Raw genomic sequence first — 17,889 nt, forward strand, 5'->3', positions numbered from 1 at the left:
ACATCTGGGCCGCACAGGCCAGGTGGCTGCCTCCTGGAAAGTGGAGGTTAGCCATCTAGACTATCAGCTCACAGGCAAGGTGAGGAAAGAGATGGTGTGAAAACAGAGATAAAGGCAGAGTTAAAATATATCTGGGGAAATTAATATCAAAATAATGAAACATTGACAATTGAGGCCGTCTGTGTTAATATGAATTAGATAAAACTGTAGACTGTCTATGACTTAGATTAGTGTGACTTAGATTCCATTTTTTTGTTTTGTTTTTAGGCAAAGCAATAGTATTCAACAAGTTTCTTTTTTTAAATATATTTTTATTGCTTTCAGAGAGGAAGGGAGAGGGAAAGAGAGAGAAAAACATCAATGATGAGAGAGAATCATGGATCGGCTGCCTCCTGCACGCCCCACACTGGGGATCGAGCCCACACCCAGGCATGTGCCCTTGTCCTGAATTGAACCCAGGACCCTTCAGTCCGCAGGCTGATGCTCAACCACTGAGCCAAACCGGCCAGGGCAACTCGTTTGTACATGTAGCAAATTATTCAGCTTCCACTGTGGCAGCTGTGCAGGGGACATGGGAAGGGAGCTGTCATCTTTCGTCGGAAATACTTGGGTGGGTTGCAGTAATGTTTCATTGCTGAAGCGTCCTGTGGGCCCTGGAGACTGGGCAGCGTGGCGTTGACCACTAGGGGGCTAGGAGCTGCCATCCCTGTAGGCCTGTGGTCATCTTCAGGGCCTCTGGTAAATTCTGAAGAGGGATGTTGGCACACGGACTCCGTGGCTCTCCTCTGACTGGCACACGCTCTAATGAAAATCCTTTTTAGTGTGTGTTGGCATCTTCATTTCTGAGCAGTCGTACCGTGTGGGTGGTTATTTTACTATTATCCGCCGATGACTCTTCCCGGGAAGCGGAATGAATCTGGAGTGTGATGCAAGGGACGTCCTGGGATTAACAACAGGGAGAGGCGCTTAGAAAGTGTTCGGGGAGAATCAGCCAACAGGAGCCTGGATGAGATCCCAGGAGAGAAGGGAAGGGAGGATGGCAAAGAACAGAGAGCCCTCTCCCCCCCCCCCCCCCCCCCCCCCAGTGGAGTATTCCTGCCTTGGAGCGATTGGCACGCTTGACAACATGAAGTCAGGGCTGAGAGACTGGCTGGAAGTCAGGGACCAGGGGCCTGCATGGCTGGGTTCTGGGGGGCCCCTCCCAGGTGCACAGGAGTTGCCTTCCCGGCTGGGTTCTGGGGGGAGAGAGGGACAGTCCTCCGTGCTGTCTGCTTTCCAGGCTCTCGCCCGATGTGAGGGCTCCCCCGTCACGGCCCCGTCACCCCCAGGAGCCTGCCTCGGGATGGCTCAGTAGAAATGAGGACTTTATGGGCAAACCCTGGGGAGACACAAGCGTTTCATTCCCAACGGAGGATGCTGTTGTCATCGCACAGACAAGAAAGCTGGGACTCAGCCTCGAAGGCTGCGCAGTCGGGAGGGTGGAAACCAGGCACCGGTCCCAGTTTACCTGACACTAAGGCCTTTCTGTTCCATCATATTGTCTCCTGACCCTACCATATAGGAGTTTAATTATTGCCAGTGCAGAGTTAATGCTGCAGGGATGAAAACAGCGCAAAGGGAAGTCATTCATTTTATTGTGAGATTCAGTATTTATAAATGTGACTCTAGGGAAAAAAAACACCCAAAAACAACCCTAAATATCTTTCTGGAGAGTAAATTGATGCAAAAAAAAATGGCTAAAAAAAAGGGAAAACTGGCTTATATAATTCAGACTTGATGAAAACTTGCTTTAGTTTACAGGACGAACTCTGCAGATCCTGTGCTTGAGAGTCGGCTCGGCTAGGAGTAAATGCAGACTCACGCATGCTTTCCACCCAGACGGAAGAAGCACGGAGGGCCCGGAGTGTCGCGATGTCCACAGGAATTCTGACGTCGTACTGAAACAGGAAGCGCTCTTTTGCACTGAAAGCATTTAAATTGCAGCACACTTTTCAGACCTGAGCGGCCCAGTACCCTCCCACGCCCTCACCTCTGAGCACTGCCGTCCCTGAGCCCAGTGCTGTGCAGTATCCGGGCCGGGCCGGGCTCTCCCAGCCAGAGTCCCAGGACCCATCCTCGGTTCTAAGCTGCAGAAGGAATCAGAGCAACCGCCTCCGCTGGTCAAAGCGCGGGTGTGTGAGGCCGGAGCGGGGCTGCCCCGCTGACAGGGGAACATGTGAGCACCCACAGGCCGTGGTGGAATTCTATCCCTTCATTCTTATCTTCTGGGCATTGGTGGGCGCAACACGGTCCGTCAGGACAAACGGAAGGGTTCCAGTGGCTCCGGGGTGGAAACATTCGCTTGGTGCTGTGCGCGAGGCAGGGGCTATGCTGTACCTTGGAGACCAGGAGAGGCAGCATCAGCCTGTAAGGGCCATCGACTCTGTGAATTACCTTCTGTATTGGTGAGCTCAGTGGTCGGCAAACTGCGGCTCGCGAGCCACGGTTTGCCGCTCTGTTGACTAATGAGTTTGCCGACCACTGGGATAGGGGCTTAATCACAAGGAACAACCACAGCCTGTAATTATTGGAATTGAGAGTCTAGGTCAGTGGTCGGCAAACTCATTAGTCAACAGAGCGGCAAACCGCGGCTCGCGAGCCACATGCAGCTCGCGAGCCGCAGTTAGCAGACCACTGGGTTAGCTGCTGCTGAGTAACAAACAACCCCCAAATTCCATGGCGTGAACCAGCGACATTTATCATCTGCTCCTTTCTGTGGGCCGGGCACCCTGGGTGGCTTCGCTGGGTGCTTCTGCCACAAAGTCTCTAACATGACTGAGCACAGTGGAGCCGTGGCTGTGATCACATCTGCAGGGCTGACCGGGGAGGATGCAACTTCAAGTTCACTGGCGTGTGGTTGGCAGGTTTCTGTCCTCGTGGGCGTCACACTGAGGTCTCAGTTTCTCGCTCTCTGGTGGCAGGGTCCTCCCCCGGCTCGATGCCACGTGAGCCTGTCCACAGGGCAGCTCGCAGCCCAGCGGGGCTTCCATCAGATGAGTGAGCAGGTGAGCACGACAGGGCATTGAGATGGAAGCCAGTCTCCTGCCATGGAACCTTGAACGCACCCTGGCACCATCGTTTCTGCCATATTCTATGCATTAGAGGTGAGTCTCAGGCCCAGCCCACACTCAAAGGTGGACCCTCGCCAGTTTTTCTCAGTGGCTAGAGCGTCAGCCCACGGACTGAAGGATCGGGTTGTGATCTTGATACCTCAGTTGCAGGCTCGATCCCCGGCCCCAGTTGGAGCACGTGCGGGAGGCAACCAATCAATGTCTCTCCCACATGGATGTTTCTCTGTCGCTGTCCCTCCCTTCCACTCGCTCTAAAATCAATGAAAAGATATTCTCAGGTGAAAACTAAAAAAAGGCACACAAACCAAGGGGGAGTTTACAGGAGAGCTTTGGGGCCACCTAGAGGTGCCTTACACGTGCCCTTCATGGCTGAGGAACCACTCGGAGTTTAGGGACAGTTTTGAGCAAAACAGAGCATAAGTTTAGGAGCTAGAATCCAAACTGAGGCCTGACGTGGGGCAGCACCAGGATGAGTCAAAGCATCGATATTAATAATTTTCAAAGGAGCGAGGCTATGAGTCAAGGTCAGCTGAGGGAAAGTGGGCTATTTTTATCTGCAGAAGATAAGGAAACCAAGTGGACCATGATGGCATGGCTGTGTATATAAATATTTCAAGTGAACCCTAGGGACAAGTATTAGAGTTTATTTTGAAAGTTTGTTCAGAAGTTTAAAAAAACAAATGAATTTTCATTCCCGGCAATTAAATGTTAAGAAAATAAAATAAAAATGTGGTACTACTGACAGAGGCAAAGAAATCAAACATCTAGGAACCAAGTTAATGAAGCACACAAGACTTACACTCTGGAAAATACCAAATTGTTGAAATTCCCGAGGACCGACATAATTGGAGTGATAAGACATGCTCATGGTTCAGAAGCAGCTGTTATCCATGTTGTAAAGAAGTGAATTCTTGCCCGGCCGGCGTGGCTCAGTGGTTGAACATTGACCTATGAACCAGGAGGTCAACAGTTCGATTCCCAGTCAGGGTACATGCCTGGGTTGTGGGCTTGGTCCCCAGTGGGGGTCGTGCAGGAGGCAGCCAATCAGTGATTCTCTCTCATCATTGATATTTCTATCACTTCCTTTCCCTTCCTCTCTGAAATCAATATAAAAAATATTTTTAAAAAAGAAGTGAATTCTTCCCAAATTGATGTGTAGATTAAATGCATTCCAAGCCATACCTCCAATGCTGTGTGAGTGGTGAGTGTGTGCACTGACCAACCTTTGTGAAACTTACATGGAAAGACAAAGGGCCAAAAATGATCTTGACCACCTGCAGGAAGGAGAATCTGCTGGGGGATTTACTCTTGAGATGAAGCTCGCTAAACTCTGGTGGCACTGGTCCAAGGTCAGACAGGGGATACGTGTCTGACCACAGGCTGCAAACTGCAGCGCTGACTGCGCGTTTCCAGACTCAGACACAAATCATTTCCCGCTCTGCTCTTCCTCTGCTGGCCCACACCTGCCGGTAGTGAGCGTGCTTTCTCGTTTAGCTCAGTTCATTGTGGAAGAAACTGAGTTAATCTCAGTCTTTAAAATCATCTTTTTTTGCTATAGGACTTATAATTTTGAAAAAGTGTAAAGCACTTGGAAATAAAAAAAGACACCACTAAAATGAAGGTAAATTAAACATCCTATATAATAAAAGCCTAGGTGGTGTGATGCCCTCGCACGACATCATCACAAGATGGCTGCCACAAGATGGCCACCCTGACATCGTCAAAAGATGGCCACCACAAGATGGTTGGCAGGGGAGGGCAGTTGTGGGTGATCAGGCCGGCAGGGGAGCAGTTAAGCACCAATCAGGCTGGCAGGGGAGCGGTTAGGGGGCAATCAGGCTGGCAGGCAGAAGTGGTTAGGGGCAATCAGGCAGGTAGGCAGGCAAGTGGTTAGGAGCCAGCAGTCCTGGATTGTGAGAGGGATGTCTGACTGCTAGTTTAAACCAGTAGTCGGACATCCCCTGAGGGGTCCCAGATTGGAGAGGGTGCAGGCCAGGCTGAGGGACAACCCCCCTGTGCACGAATTACATGCACCAGGCCTCTATAATAAAAGCCTAATATGCTAAGTGTCCAGTCTCCATTCAACCAATCAAAGCGTAATATGCTAATGACTAGAGGCCCGGTGCATGAAAATTTATGCACTGGAGGGGGGGTCCCTCAGCCTGGCCTGCCCCCTCTCACAGTCCGGGAGGGAGGCGACCTTCAGGGGTGGGAGGTGACCCAGCGATCAGGGGAAGGCAATGCCCCCATCACACCTCTGCTGCTGCCACTGCCGGCAGCGCAAGCCTCGACTGGCCCTGGTTACCTGAGCCTCGGGCGGCCCTGGGTGGCTGGGCAGCCGCCATCTGAGGCTGACCTGTGCCTCAGGCTGGCCCTGGGCAGCTAGGGGGCTGAGGGGACTGGGGAACTCCAGAGGCAGGTGCACTGGTGGGGCTGAAGGGACTGGGCGCCGCCATCTTGTGGCTGTGGGCACCACCATCTTTGAGGGCGTGGCAGTCAATTAGCATATTCCCTCTTTATTAGATAAGATATGGTAAAACCGATCAACTGCTCGCTATTATGTGCACTGACTACCAGGGGACAGACGCTCTGACTGGTAGGTTAGCTTGCTGCTGGGGTCTGGCCAATCAAGACTGAGTGAGATGGGCCGGACACACCCTGGAGTCCTCCTGCCGTCCCTCCCCAACTGGCCAACCTCCTGCATCCCTCCCAGGTTCCAATTGTGCACTGGTGGGGTCCCTCAGCCTGGCCTGCACCCTCTCGCAATCCGGGCCCCCTCAGGGAATGTTGGAGAGCTGGTTTCAGCCCCATCCTGCAGGCCAGGCCGAGGGACCCCACTGGTGCACGAATTCGTGCACTGGGCCTCTAGTATCTAATGATTTCTTAAACCGAAGCCCGGTTGCTGGGGCGTCCTAGGGAAGGTGTTAGTGCTGTGGTAACTTGGCTGGTGTTCCTAGATGTGCTCTTAGGGCACCTGCTTGATTTTGAAACCTGGGGAATGAAAGGAAGGGGACGTTGCCCTGGAGGCTGCATAACAATGAACCACGGGTGGTATCTCCCGAGTGCTGGCTGCCTTGATATGGATTTAGAACTGACCTAAATATCTCCAATTTTAAAAAGGGGAAAGAGTCTTTGCTCATTGCTCTCCGCTGCCAACCATGGCGATGTTCCCTTGCTGCTGCCTTTTAACAGAGAAGCAGAGAAAGCCTGGGAGTGGAGGCAGGAGGGGTGCTGAGGGCAGGCAGGAGGGGTGCTGAGGGCAGGGAGGAGCTGAGGGCAGGAGGGGTGCTGAGGGCAGGAGGGGTGCTGAGGGCAGGAGGGGTGCTGAGGGCAGGCAGGAGGGGTGCTGAGGGCAGGAGGGGTGCTGAGGGCAGGAGGGGTGCTGAGGACAGGCAGGAGGGGTGCTGAGGGCAGGAGGGGTGCTGAGGGCAGGCAGGAAGGGTGCTGAGGACAGGCAGGAGGGGTGCTGAGGGCAGGCAGGAGGGGTGCTGAGGGCAGGCAGGAAGGGTGCTGAGGACAGGCAGGAGGGGTGCTGAGGGCAGGCAGGGAAGAGCCGAGGACAGGCAGGGAGGAGCTGAGGGCAGGGAGGTGCTGAGGGCAGGCAGGGAGGAGCTGAGGGCAGGAGGGGTGCTGAGGGCAGGCAGGAGGGGTGCTGAGGGCAGGCAGGAAGGGTGCTGAGGACAGGCAGGAGGGGTGCTGAGGGCAGGCAGGGAAGAGCCGAGGACAGGCAGGGAGGAGCTGAGGGCAGGGAGGTGCTGAGGGCAGGCAGGGAGGAGCTGAGGGCAGGAGGGGTGCTGAGGACAGGCAGGAGGGGTGCTGAGGGCAGGCAGGGAGGAGCTGAGGGCAGGAGGGGTGCTGAGGGCAGGCAGGGAGGAGCTGAGGGCAGGAGGGGTGCTGAGGGCAGGAGGGGTGCTGAGGGCAGGCAGGAGGGGTGCTGAGGGCAGGCAGGAGGGGTGCTGAGGGCAGGAGGGGTGCTGAGGACAGGCAGGAAGGGTGCTGAGGGCAGGCAGGGAAGAGCTGAGGGCAGGGAGGTGCTGAGGGCAGGCAGGAGGGGTGCGGAGGGCAGGCAGGGAGTAGCTGAGGGCAGGCAGGGAGGAGCTGAGGGCAGGAGGGGTGCTGAGGACAGGCAGGGAGCATGCAGCTGTGACCTTGGGCAGCCCTCCTCACCCCCCGCCCCAAAGTCACGCTCCCAAGCGGGCCACTGGGAGATGCCACAGCGGGAGGGACGTGGACAGTGCTTGTCCCCCTCCAGAGCCTGGGCCAGTCCCCTCGTTGGCGTCGTCCTGGGGGGTGTTTCTGCGCGTGGACCGTCCCACCCACCACACCAGCCGGTGGTGCACCCTCGTCCCTCTGTCCCCCCATGCGCTTCTAAATGAGGAGAGTAGCGGGGAACACTGCTCAGGCATGCGCTCAGGGCTGAAGTGTTTTTGTCACTCGTGTCCTTTTAAAAAAGTCTGTGGTCGATGAATTTAGAGAAAAAAGTTATGTTAATTAGAATAAATTATTATATGAACCAGAGTTTACCAGTATTGTGTCTGATTGTTATTGCTATAGATATAAAGTTTTAAAATAAACTCCAATTTATTCCTTTTTTGGTTGTTTCATTTTGACAGAATTCTTAATGCCCAATTTTTTTTACTGTGTTTCACGTACTCAGAACTATAACCCTACTTTTGCCCCACTCTGTAAATATAAACATATATGCACTTAGTATATTTGTTTTCCAACACTATGATACTAATTGGAAAGCTTCACAGAACTAATTGACTTAAAAACTTCCTCAGCATAAAAGAGGCTAGTTATCAATCATTAAAATTCATCATCAGAGACAAGAAAACCACAAATTTAATCCTGATTGTTACAAGAAAAAATATGCTAATGTGGGCTGTGTATTACCCAGAGAGGGATTTACCTTTTTTTAATTTTTATTTTATTGTTTAAAGTATTACAAGTAGTAGTACATATGTCTCCTTTTTTTCCCCATTGACCTTCCCCCTATATCCCCTACCCCCCGGCACATGCTCTCCCCCTTCACCCCCATTAGTTATGCTTATATGCATGCATACAAGTCCTTTGGTTGATCTCTTACTGCCCCCGCAACCCTCCCTAGCCTTCCCGCTGTAGTTTGACAGTCTGTTCGATGCTTCTTTGCCTCTGTATCTACTTTTGTTCATCAGTTTATGTTGTTCATTATATTCCATAAATGAGTGAGATCATGTGATATTTATCTTTCTCTGCCTGGCTTATTTCACTTAGCATAATGCTCTCCAGCTCCATCCATGCTGTTGCAAATGGTAAGAATTCCTTCTTTTTTACTGCAGCATAGTATTCCATTGTGTAGATGTACCATAGTCTTCTAATCCACTCATCTGCTGATGGGCACCTAGGCTGTTTCCAAATCTTAGCTATGGTGAATTGTGCTGCCATGAACATAGGGGTGCATATATCCTTTCTGATTGGTGTTTGTGTTCTTGGGATATATTCCCAGGAGTGGGATCACTGGGTCAAATAGGAGTTCCATTTTTAAATTTTTGAGGAAACTCCATACTGTTCTCCACAGTGGCTGCACCAGTCTGCATTCCCACCAGCAGTGCACGAGGGTTCCTTTTTCTCTGCATCCTCGCCAACACTTGTCGTTTGTTGATTTGTTGATGATAGCCATTCTGACAGGTGTGAGATGGTACCGCATTGTTGGTTTGATTTGCATCTCTTGGATAATTAGTGACTTTGAGCATGTTTTCATGTGTCTCTTGGCTTTCTGAATGTCCTCTTTTGAAAAGTTTCTATTTAGGTCCTTTGCCCATTTTTGATCAATGCCCGATTCTTTTAGAAAGAAAAGGAAGTCTTTTTGCGCTGAGAGCTAACAAAAGCCTTCCCGTGCTGTCGGGAGATGGCGAGGGTGCCGTTCCCATGACGGCAGTGCTCCTGTGCTGGCCCCAGCCCGGCCGCCTCAGCAGTGCTTGTCCGGATGAGAACCCGAGGTCCTGGCCGCGAGGTGCCACGCCGGGGCCGCCAGCTCTCCTCGCCAGCTGTGGGGGCGGGCCCAGGGAGGGCGGGAGGCCGGGCGATGCACAGTTCATGGATGGCCAGGCTTCTGATTTCAGAACCGCACCGCTCTTGTTCCTTCCGGAACTGTTCTGCGTGCTGTATATAGCTGTGTGTGTGTGTGTGTGTGTGTGTGTGTGTGTGTGCATGTGCGTGTGTTCATCATGTATTTCCCTGTGCTGAGCTATTATTTACTGAATCCAATGTCACGCGGAAGACGTTGCAGCCTTAGGAGAAGCACAGGCTTGGGTGGTGAGTGAGCACATGCCATCCTTGGTCCGTGGTGTTAATGAAGATGCTTTCAGATCTGAAAATTTAAGTTATAAAATACTGAGCCCTGGCTTGTTTGGCTCAGTGGATAGAGCATCGGCCTACAGGCTGAAGGGTCCCGGGTTTGATTCTGGTCAGGACACATGCCCGGGTTGCGGGCTCGATCCCCAGTAGCGGGTGTGCAGGAGGCAGCTGCTCAATGTCTCTCATCACTGATGTTTCCATCTCTCTCTCCCTCTCCCTTCCTCTCTGTAATCAATAAAAATATATTAAAAAAAATAAAATACTAAGAGGCAGCATTGTTTTTCCTATCTGCTATTGTTTGTTTTTTTTGTTTTTTTTTTTAAGAAAACTGCGGGAAGCCACCCATTGTCTTCACCAGCAGAGAGGTGTGGACAAGGAACCCAGAAGGCTGGTGACCCTTGAGCTCTGACAAAGGTCAGGGCTGTACACCCACTGTTTAGTTGAGACAATGGTAGCTGAAGCAACTTCCCCACCAGACAGTCATGTAAATCCTTACTGATAAGATAGTCTGCCTGTTACTGGAAATTGCCTGCCTAAGGGCTACAGGTGTGTCCCAAATTGAATAAAAGGATGGCAAGGCCTGAGCCCAAGCAGAGTCCTTCCTCTTGAGCTGGGCTCCCACCTGGTCCCCCAATATTTCCAAATTATTGTTTGTCTCGTCTCTTTCATTTGTGTGCGGCCCCCCTTCCAGAGCCCAAACCCTGAACCACGCGTGTCGTGGGACTTCACAGAAAACAACCCTCACTTTAGTAATCCAAATTTTCTGCTTGCTGGCTTAGTAGGAATAATTATATATATATATATATATATATATATATATATATATAAAATTGATTTTTTTTACAGAGAGGAAGGGAAAGGGATAGAGAGAAAGAAACATCGATGAGAGAGAGAAACATCGATCAGCTGCCTCCTGCACGCCCCCCACTGGGGATGTGCCCGCAACCAAGGTACATGCCCTTGACCGGAATCGAACCCGGGACCCTTCAGTCCCCAGGCCGACGCTCTATCCACTGAGCCAAACCAGTCAGGGCAGTAGGAATAATTTGGAGACAAAAATGTGAACAAACATTTTGTCTATTAAAAACGATTGCTCCTTTTTGTGGGCAATCATTTTCCAACCATTCAACTGGATACCTTTTTTTTTTTTTTTAAGTTGAGAGGTAAAAATTAAAATACACCATTTGTTAGCTTGAAAAAAGATACTGATTAATTCTTTACCCTCTACTCACAAAAGATCGTTCTTTTGCCTTGGCCAGTGTTTTAATGCACTTTTCCATGGGCTGAATTAAAGAGGAATTTCACAAGAAGAAAGCAAGTGAGAAGTGAAGCTATGCTCTTGTCTCTTTATAATACACTTTAACGTGCTATTTACCAGAGGCAAAAGCCAAGAACCAAACCTTTGAAAGTTGCCTAAAATAAAATGGTTTTATGAGTCAAATTAGTCCTCCGAAAGGGGCATTGGAAAGATGACATCATGCGTAAGCCATGGAGTCACCCCCATGTTGCTGGAATGGGCACTGATTGCATGGAAGTTTCTGGAACAAACGTGTTAGAAAGATCACGTCAGGGAGGCAGCTGGCAAGGACAGCCCTTAGCACCGTAGCCAAGGCTGCTCCTTCAGTGCCTTTGTGCTGCCGTTGTGCGTCTGCAGCTTGCACGTCTCTTTCCAGAGCCCACTGCTATATCCCTCTTCACTTGCTTTGGGTTTGAGAGGACAAGGATGTCAAGTGTCTCCAAACTGCCCGTTAGCGGTGTTCCTGGCGATGAGAGACTGTTCTGCCACCGGAAGGGACCGTTCCCGCGTCAGCCGTCTCCTTGGGAAGCCAGGGTTCTCCGAGCTGCCCTGTGCACCTCTGGTCCCTGGTTTCCGGTGACATTTTGGGAGAAAACCTCGTGGTAACGCAGGTCAGAAAGGAACCGAGTCTTAGGGACGTCCAGGAAGGAGCCACGTCACCTGCAGGCCCCGCCAGGTGGGCAGAGGAATGTGGTCCCCGGCTGCGGGCGGCAACCAGGAGGGAACGCCGGGGCGGGTCCGGGAACACGAGCGAACGTCCGACTCCTGACGGGCCCTGTTCGCAAAGCCCCGAGGCTGCGGAGACAGCGCTCACAGGACACAGCTGTGCAGCCCGCCGCCGTGGCGGACCGGGGACTGGCTGGGGGTCCAGCCCACCCCTGCAGGTGGCACCTGTGACGGACGGAACCCCAGCTGCGCCCTCGCCCTCGGGAGTGCGAGGCTACAGCATCCGCCACTGCTCTGCTGGGGCAGCTGCCCTGGAACCCCAGTGCTCAGGAAGTACCCCGTCTCTCCTCGGGGGGCAGGTTCACTCAGGCCTGGGCCTTCTTGTCTATCTTCAGTGCTGATATATCTTGTTAATGAAAAACGAGCAAGCAGCCTGGCCGGCGTGGCTCAGTGGTTGAGTGTCTACCTATGAACCAGGAGGCCATAGTTCGATTCCTGGTCAGGGCACAGGCCTGGGTTGCGGGCTCGGTCCCCGGTGTGGGGTGTGCATGATTCTCTCTCATCATTGATGTTTCTCTCTCTCTCCCCCTTCCTCTCTGAAATCAATAAAAATAAATAAATAAGTCAGTGAAAAGGGTCTACTAAGCAAATGAGCAGTGAAAACTCTTTCGGAAGAAAATAAAAAGGACAAGGACTCCCATGAGCACGCAGGGTGGGAACGCGGCGCGGCAGCTCTGCGGGGCAAGGAGACAGGCTGCATCCTCTCCCAGAGCAGCAGGCAGGCGGCTCCCGCGGGGATGGGTGGGCAGGAGCTGTGGAGATGTGCTCTGAACGGTCGGTTTTCCCTCGTGGTCTCTAGTCCTCCACTAGTTTCTTTGTGTTCTTCTGGAAACACTGACACAAACATTGAAAGCTCTCCAAGCCCGGGAAGGGGGTCAGCCCCCAGCATCGGCGAGTGAGGCGCACTGAACCGCTCCAGGTCGCAGACTGGAGCGGGGGCTGCCCCCAGAGGCAGCAGCCTCATTTTGATTATTGGACGTCATGAGGTTCTGAGATGCATGGGGTGAGTTAGGACATCAGAGAGTCAGTGCCCAGCCCACAGGCCTCTACACGGAGCCGCTTAGGGTGCTGAGTATGCTGCTGCCATTGAACGCTCATTCACTGTTTCGCAAATTGGAGCATTTGGAAAGAGGGATGAAACTGGACACGGCCTTGTTTCCTGCCTCGCCAGACGAGTGCTTGTCCAGGAAGGGGCAGCTGAGATGTCACTCAAAATGCACCCGATCCTGACACTGCAGCGTGTGCTGAGGGACCTCCGTCACCACAGAGCGGGGAGCCGGCCGGGAGGTCCTTAGGGCTGTGAGCTTTGTGCGGAGTGTGGGCACGTAAGCAGCTGTGCCGCCCCCACATCGGAGTGAATTCAGGACACAGAGTCTGCTGTGTGATGAGTTCTCCCCCCTCCCCCCTCCCCCCAGCCACAGGGACAATAAACAGCGACACTGCCCTGGGCTCTTCCTTTCCTGGGTAAAGCCATTCTGACCTATTATCCTCTCCCTCCTCCTGGGAAGAAAACCAGCCACACGGACACTAACTTCTCTGCTGGCCTGGCCTTTGCCCAGGGTCCTCACCACCTGCCCAGGGTCCTCACCATGGTGGCCCGGCTCCCCTGCTCCCCTGCCGGCAGCTCTGACCCCTGCCTCACCCCCCTCATCCCTGCATCTCCCACCACATGAGGGAGAGGTGCCCGGGAAGCCAGCCGGTGCTGAAGGGAGACCGAGGGAGAAGGCAGTTCCAACAGGGATTGTAAGGAAGGCTTTTGGGGAGACTGCTCTGAGCAGAACTGGATGAAGAGCAGAGAAGAAAGCGGACGTGGCGGAGCAGGGAGCGGCCAGCGGGCGCTGCACGGTTCCCTGGGATCCTCCCGCAGTCCTTAGGCAAGGCCATGGGGCGGAGGGCTGCGGCGCTTCAGAAACGTTTGGAGTTGTACAACGTAGGGCTAACTCTTGGCAAACTGAAATAGGAATAGCTCTTACTATTGATTTAATTAAGTAATTGTTACTCTGCTATTAATAGCTACACTATAAATAACATTGTTCCACTTTCCAATCACACAATGATTGCATGTAACTTCTTATTTGAACTCAATGCCATGGGAAGTTAGGTAGCTAAGCATCATTTTTTGTTGTGATTGTTGTTAATCTTCACCTGAGGATATTTTTCCATTGATTTTTAGAGAGAGTGAGAGGGAGCGAGGGAGGGAGAGACAGACAGGGGAGAGGGAGACAAGAGAAACATCGATGTGAGGGAAACACATTGATTGGTTGCTTCCCTGGGCCAGGGATCGAACCTGCAACCCAGGTATGTGCCCCTGACCGAACCGAGACCCTTCAGGGCACGGGCAGATACTCTAACCACTGAGCACCATGGTCCAGGGCCAGTGAAGCATCATTTTGCCATGTTTTATAACAAGGAAGCAGAGACTACTGATTTTAGAACACACCCGGCTTTAAGCGGCAGATCTAGGACGTAAATTCAGGTGCTGCGACTCTGTCCTCTGCACTGAGCTGGGCAGGGACAGGCCCGGGAGAGCCTGGGCCAGAGCGGACTGATTCAGCGTGTGCGGCACCTCTAACAGTCCCAATGTCGTAGCGTAAATCAGCGAGCTAGATACAAAATGCCTTCACAAGCCAATTAATTAGGAGTCTTTATTACGCGCAGGCTCAGAGCAGAATATCTCTGTCAAATTCCGAGCAACAAACATGGAGGAAGCTTTTTTATTTATATGCTTCCAGTTCTTTGTTTCCCAAATATGGTTTTTCCAGACCTTCTGTAGACTTTACAAAGAGTTTTGTGTAAGTTATTTTTGCAGACCGTTTGTAACCTTGGATACATAATGAACAAACACTTGGCATGAGAATATGGGAATATTACCAGTATTAGTCTATTACATTAGATGGCTAGCTTGCAAGATCTGACAGTTAAGTTTATCTTCTCTATTATTTGAGCTAAAAAACAAAGTTATTTTATAGAATAAGAGACTGTCCAAAAATGACAGAGTTTACAAAGACAGAGTTTACAGAACAAGGGACTATCTAACAATAGCAGAGAGTTACAAACAGCAGTTTCTATACAAGATGGAGGTCACTATGCTTCACCAACACTGCACTGGCCCTGGAGCGGACGGTGCCCACCACAGAGGGGTCCCTGCTGGCCTGCAGCCATGGTCCGTCGGGGAGAGCTGACGCCAGGAGCAAATGAAGGCCTGGGACAGCTGTAGGTGCCGAGTGCCCTGTGCATGGACAGCGGGCTGAGAGCACTGGAGAGGCCATCCACGGAGGACGGGCAGTGACCTGACCACCCCTCACAGCAGCCGACGGACGATGCTGTCACTGCAGAGGCCGGTGGAGCTGCACGCAGGCCACTCTGACCCTGGCGGGCTTGGGGATAAGAAAAGACGTTATTAGGGACCAGCCGGTGGGAGGCTGCAGAGCTCCACAGCCACGTGGGCTGCAGCCGCGGGCACTCCGCCCACACTCCGCCAAGCGCCCGCTGCCCGCAAGGCATGGACACGAGACCCTGACTGCAAAGGGCCCCGGGGTGAAGCCCACGCCCAGGGCCGTGTTCCCTTCATCTCGGCGCCTTTCCCACTGCACACGTGACACTCACCAGGAAATCTGATACTTCGTGTCCGTTAGTCTTTTAAGCACAAGGTCTGTTTGCGAACCGTTGGGGTTTCAGTTACCCCACATTTTTATCACATAATTAACTGCCTACAACGAGCATGTCAAACTTGCGGCTGACGGGCCACATGCCTCGTTTATGCAGCCCGCCGGCCGGTCGCGAGTTTGACATGCTTGGCCTTCAGCATGTAAAGGTGAACTTGAGCACACAGAGAGGAGAAAGGACAGCTCCAGGCGCCAATAACTGTCACCTTGCACAGACTGCTAACCTCTCCGGGTTCCGTGTCTCCTCTGTAACCAGGATAACGGTCCTGTCACTTCCCTGCCTCTAGGGATGTTGTCAGCATTGATGAGCCACCAGGGAGCAAAGCTTCCCTCTTCGCCCAGAGAACGCAGGGATGTAAATAAAAGTGAGGTCTCTGCTTTGTGCCGCGCTTCCTTCGGCTATTCCTTCCGCCTCTGAACCCCAGAGAGCTGTGAAGCAGCCAAGGGCGGGCGCGGTGGGTGTTGCAGGCAATCACGGAGCTGCCTCTCAGGAGAAACAGGCGGCAGGAGCCTGAGTCAGAGCCGGCAGCCTCCCAGCTAATGGGAGCTGTGGGCGGCGGGGGCGACTGCGAGTAAAATATTACTGTTCAGAGAGCATTGAGAGGAGGAGGCGAGACCAATTAAGTCTCCATCCTGAAAGCAGAGGAGAGGCTGCGGCTGCCATGTTCTTCGCATCCTGGAGAGGGAAGACGGGTTGGGGGCGTGCTGTAGGGTCCGAGCCCTCGAAGCCACAAGAACTTCACGGCCCGTTATGTGCCACTGGAAGTGACACTTTAGGAAGAGAACAGTGTCCTCAACAATGCCTGCCAGATCAGGCAACGGAGTGTGTCAGCACAGGCAGCAGGTGCCGCACAGAGTGTCACTTCCACGGGATGCAATCCCCTGGTTTTGATTGATGTTATGATGTCAAAAACACAATCTTAAAAAGACTTCCTCTTTTCCATCTGCAGGTGACGGATCTCTAAACAAAGCAGTTCCTGGGGCACAAAGCAGCCAGCTCTCGGTGACAATGGACTGCCCGCCTGCAGTCACACTGCTTTCTTCACGCAGGCCCTTCTCTTCTGTCCCTAAGCAAGTGCCACGCGAATCTACACACGTCCCCGGATGTGCTTCACGCTGCTTCCGGCAGGCACTGAGCGTGGTTCCGCGGGTTTGGAGCTGTTCCCTTCGCTTAGTTTCCCCGGGCTTGAGAATGGGAGACACACCCTCCAAATACCAATTCTATTTTACAATGTTCATTTGAGAAGTGTTTCATTCATCATTTAAAAATCAAGTCCATTAGGAAGAAGAAAATGGAAATTAGACGCCTGGTCTCTAATCGCAGCATGGAAGGAAGGTTCTGAGGCGGCAGAGGGTCGGTGACTGAACTTGCCCTCCAAAGGCAGTGAGACCACGGAGGCCAGCAGAGTCCGGAGCTCGCTTCTGCCCCTCCCTGCTGGGCAGTCGCCTGCCTCTCCCAGTAAGACTTCCTGTTTCTCCTTCATCTCCTCTTTCTCCTTCCAAATGGCACAGCTGCTTCAGGTGGTTGGATGTGGATAAAGTCGGCATCACAGATGGCTCAGGGACTGCGGAGGTGGACGGCAAGTGCCCATTTTAGGTTATTTCTTCCTCCCACTCAAGCTAAGCAGAAAAACAAAAACAAAAATAAAACCTTTTAATTTTTAAAGAGGTTATGGAGCCCTAGTCGGTTTGGCTCAGTGGATAGAGTGTCAGCCTATGGACTGAAGGGTCCTGGGTTCAATTCTGGTCAAGGGCACGTACCTGGGTTGCAGGCTCAATCTCCGGCCCTGGCAATGTGCAGAGGCAGCCAACTGATATATCTCTCTCACATTGATGTTTCTCTCTGTCTCTCCCCCCCACTCCACTTTCTCTAAAAAAAAAAAAATCAATGGAAAATATCTTCTCGTGAGGATTAACAACAACAACAAAACAATAAAGGAGAACTAACACTTAAAAAGCAAAAAGAAGAAGAGGTTATGAAAGATGCCTGCACTGAGCAGTAACAATGGTACGGACAGCTGCTTGGTAAGAGCAAAGTAAGTGTTTTTAAGTCCTTTTTCCCTGCAAATATGAACATGGATCCTGAGACTGGAGGGATGGAGCCAAGTGCTGAGCCCTTTGTCAGTGGAGAAGGAATCAGTGTGGTAGCGAGGCTCGTGGGGAGAGGAGGAATGCCTGGCTCCCACCCAGAAGACCGCATGCTAAACACTCCTTTGTTCAAAGACACACTCACACATAATGGCCTGATTGTGCTTCAAAGGATAAAAACTGGAATGGAGTCAGCTTCACTGGTATTTTCAAGTGCCCTATTACTTCAGATATTCAAACTGGATGCAAATAAATCAACAAATAATAAAAACCCCGTGAGGTATCCAAAAGTGAGCATTGGAGCAGAAGCTAGACCTGCCGGGGAGTGGGCACGCGGCTGCCCCACTGGTCAGCTGACCGTGGAACTTGGCCTGTGGTCACACACCACGTGCCAGGTCCCTGCCAGGATGCCAGGGGGCAGCAGTCTCTCGTCAGGCTTGCATCGGTGGCCTCCAGGTGGCTGAGTGTGTCTGCCTAGTTCAGTGGTCGGCAAACTCCTTAGTCAACAGAGCCAAATATCAACAGTACAACGATTGAAATTTCTTTTGAGAGCCAAATTGTTTAAACTTAAACTTCTTCTAACGCCACTTCTTCAAAAGAGACTCGCCCAGGCCGTGGTATTTTGTGGAAGAGCCACAATCAAGGTGCCAAAGAGCCGCATGTG

The sequence above is a fragment of the Cnephaeus nilssonii genome (genome assembly GCF_951640355.1).
Source record: "Cnephaeus nilssonii genome assembly, chromosome: 5".
NCBI classification, from domain to species: Eukaryota; Metazoa; Chordata; class Mammalia; order Chiroptera; family Vespertilionidae; genus Cnephaeus; species Cnephaeus nilssonii.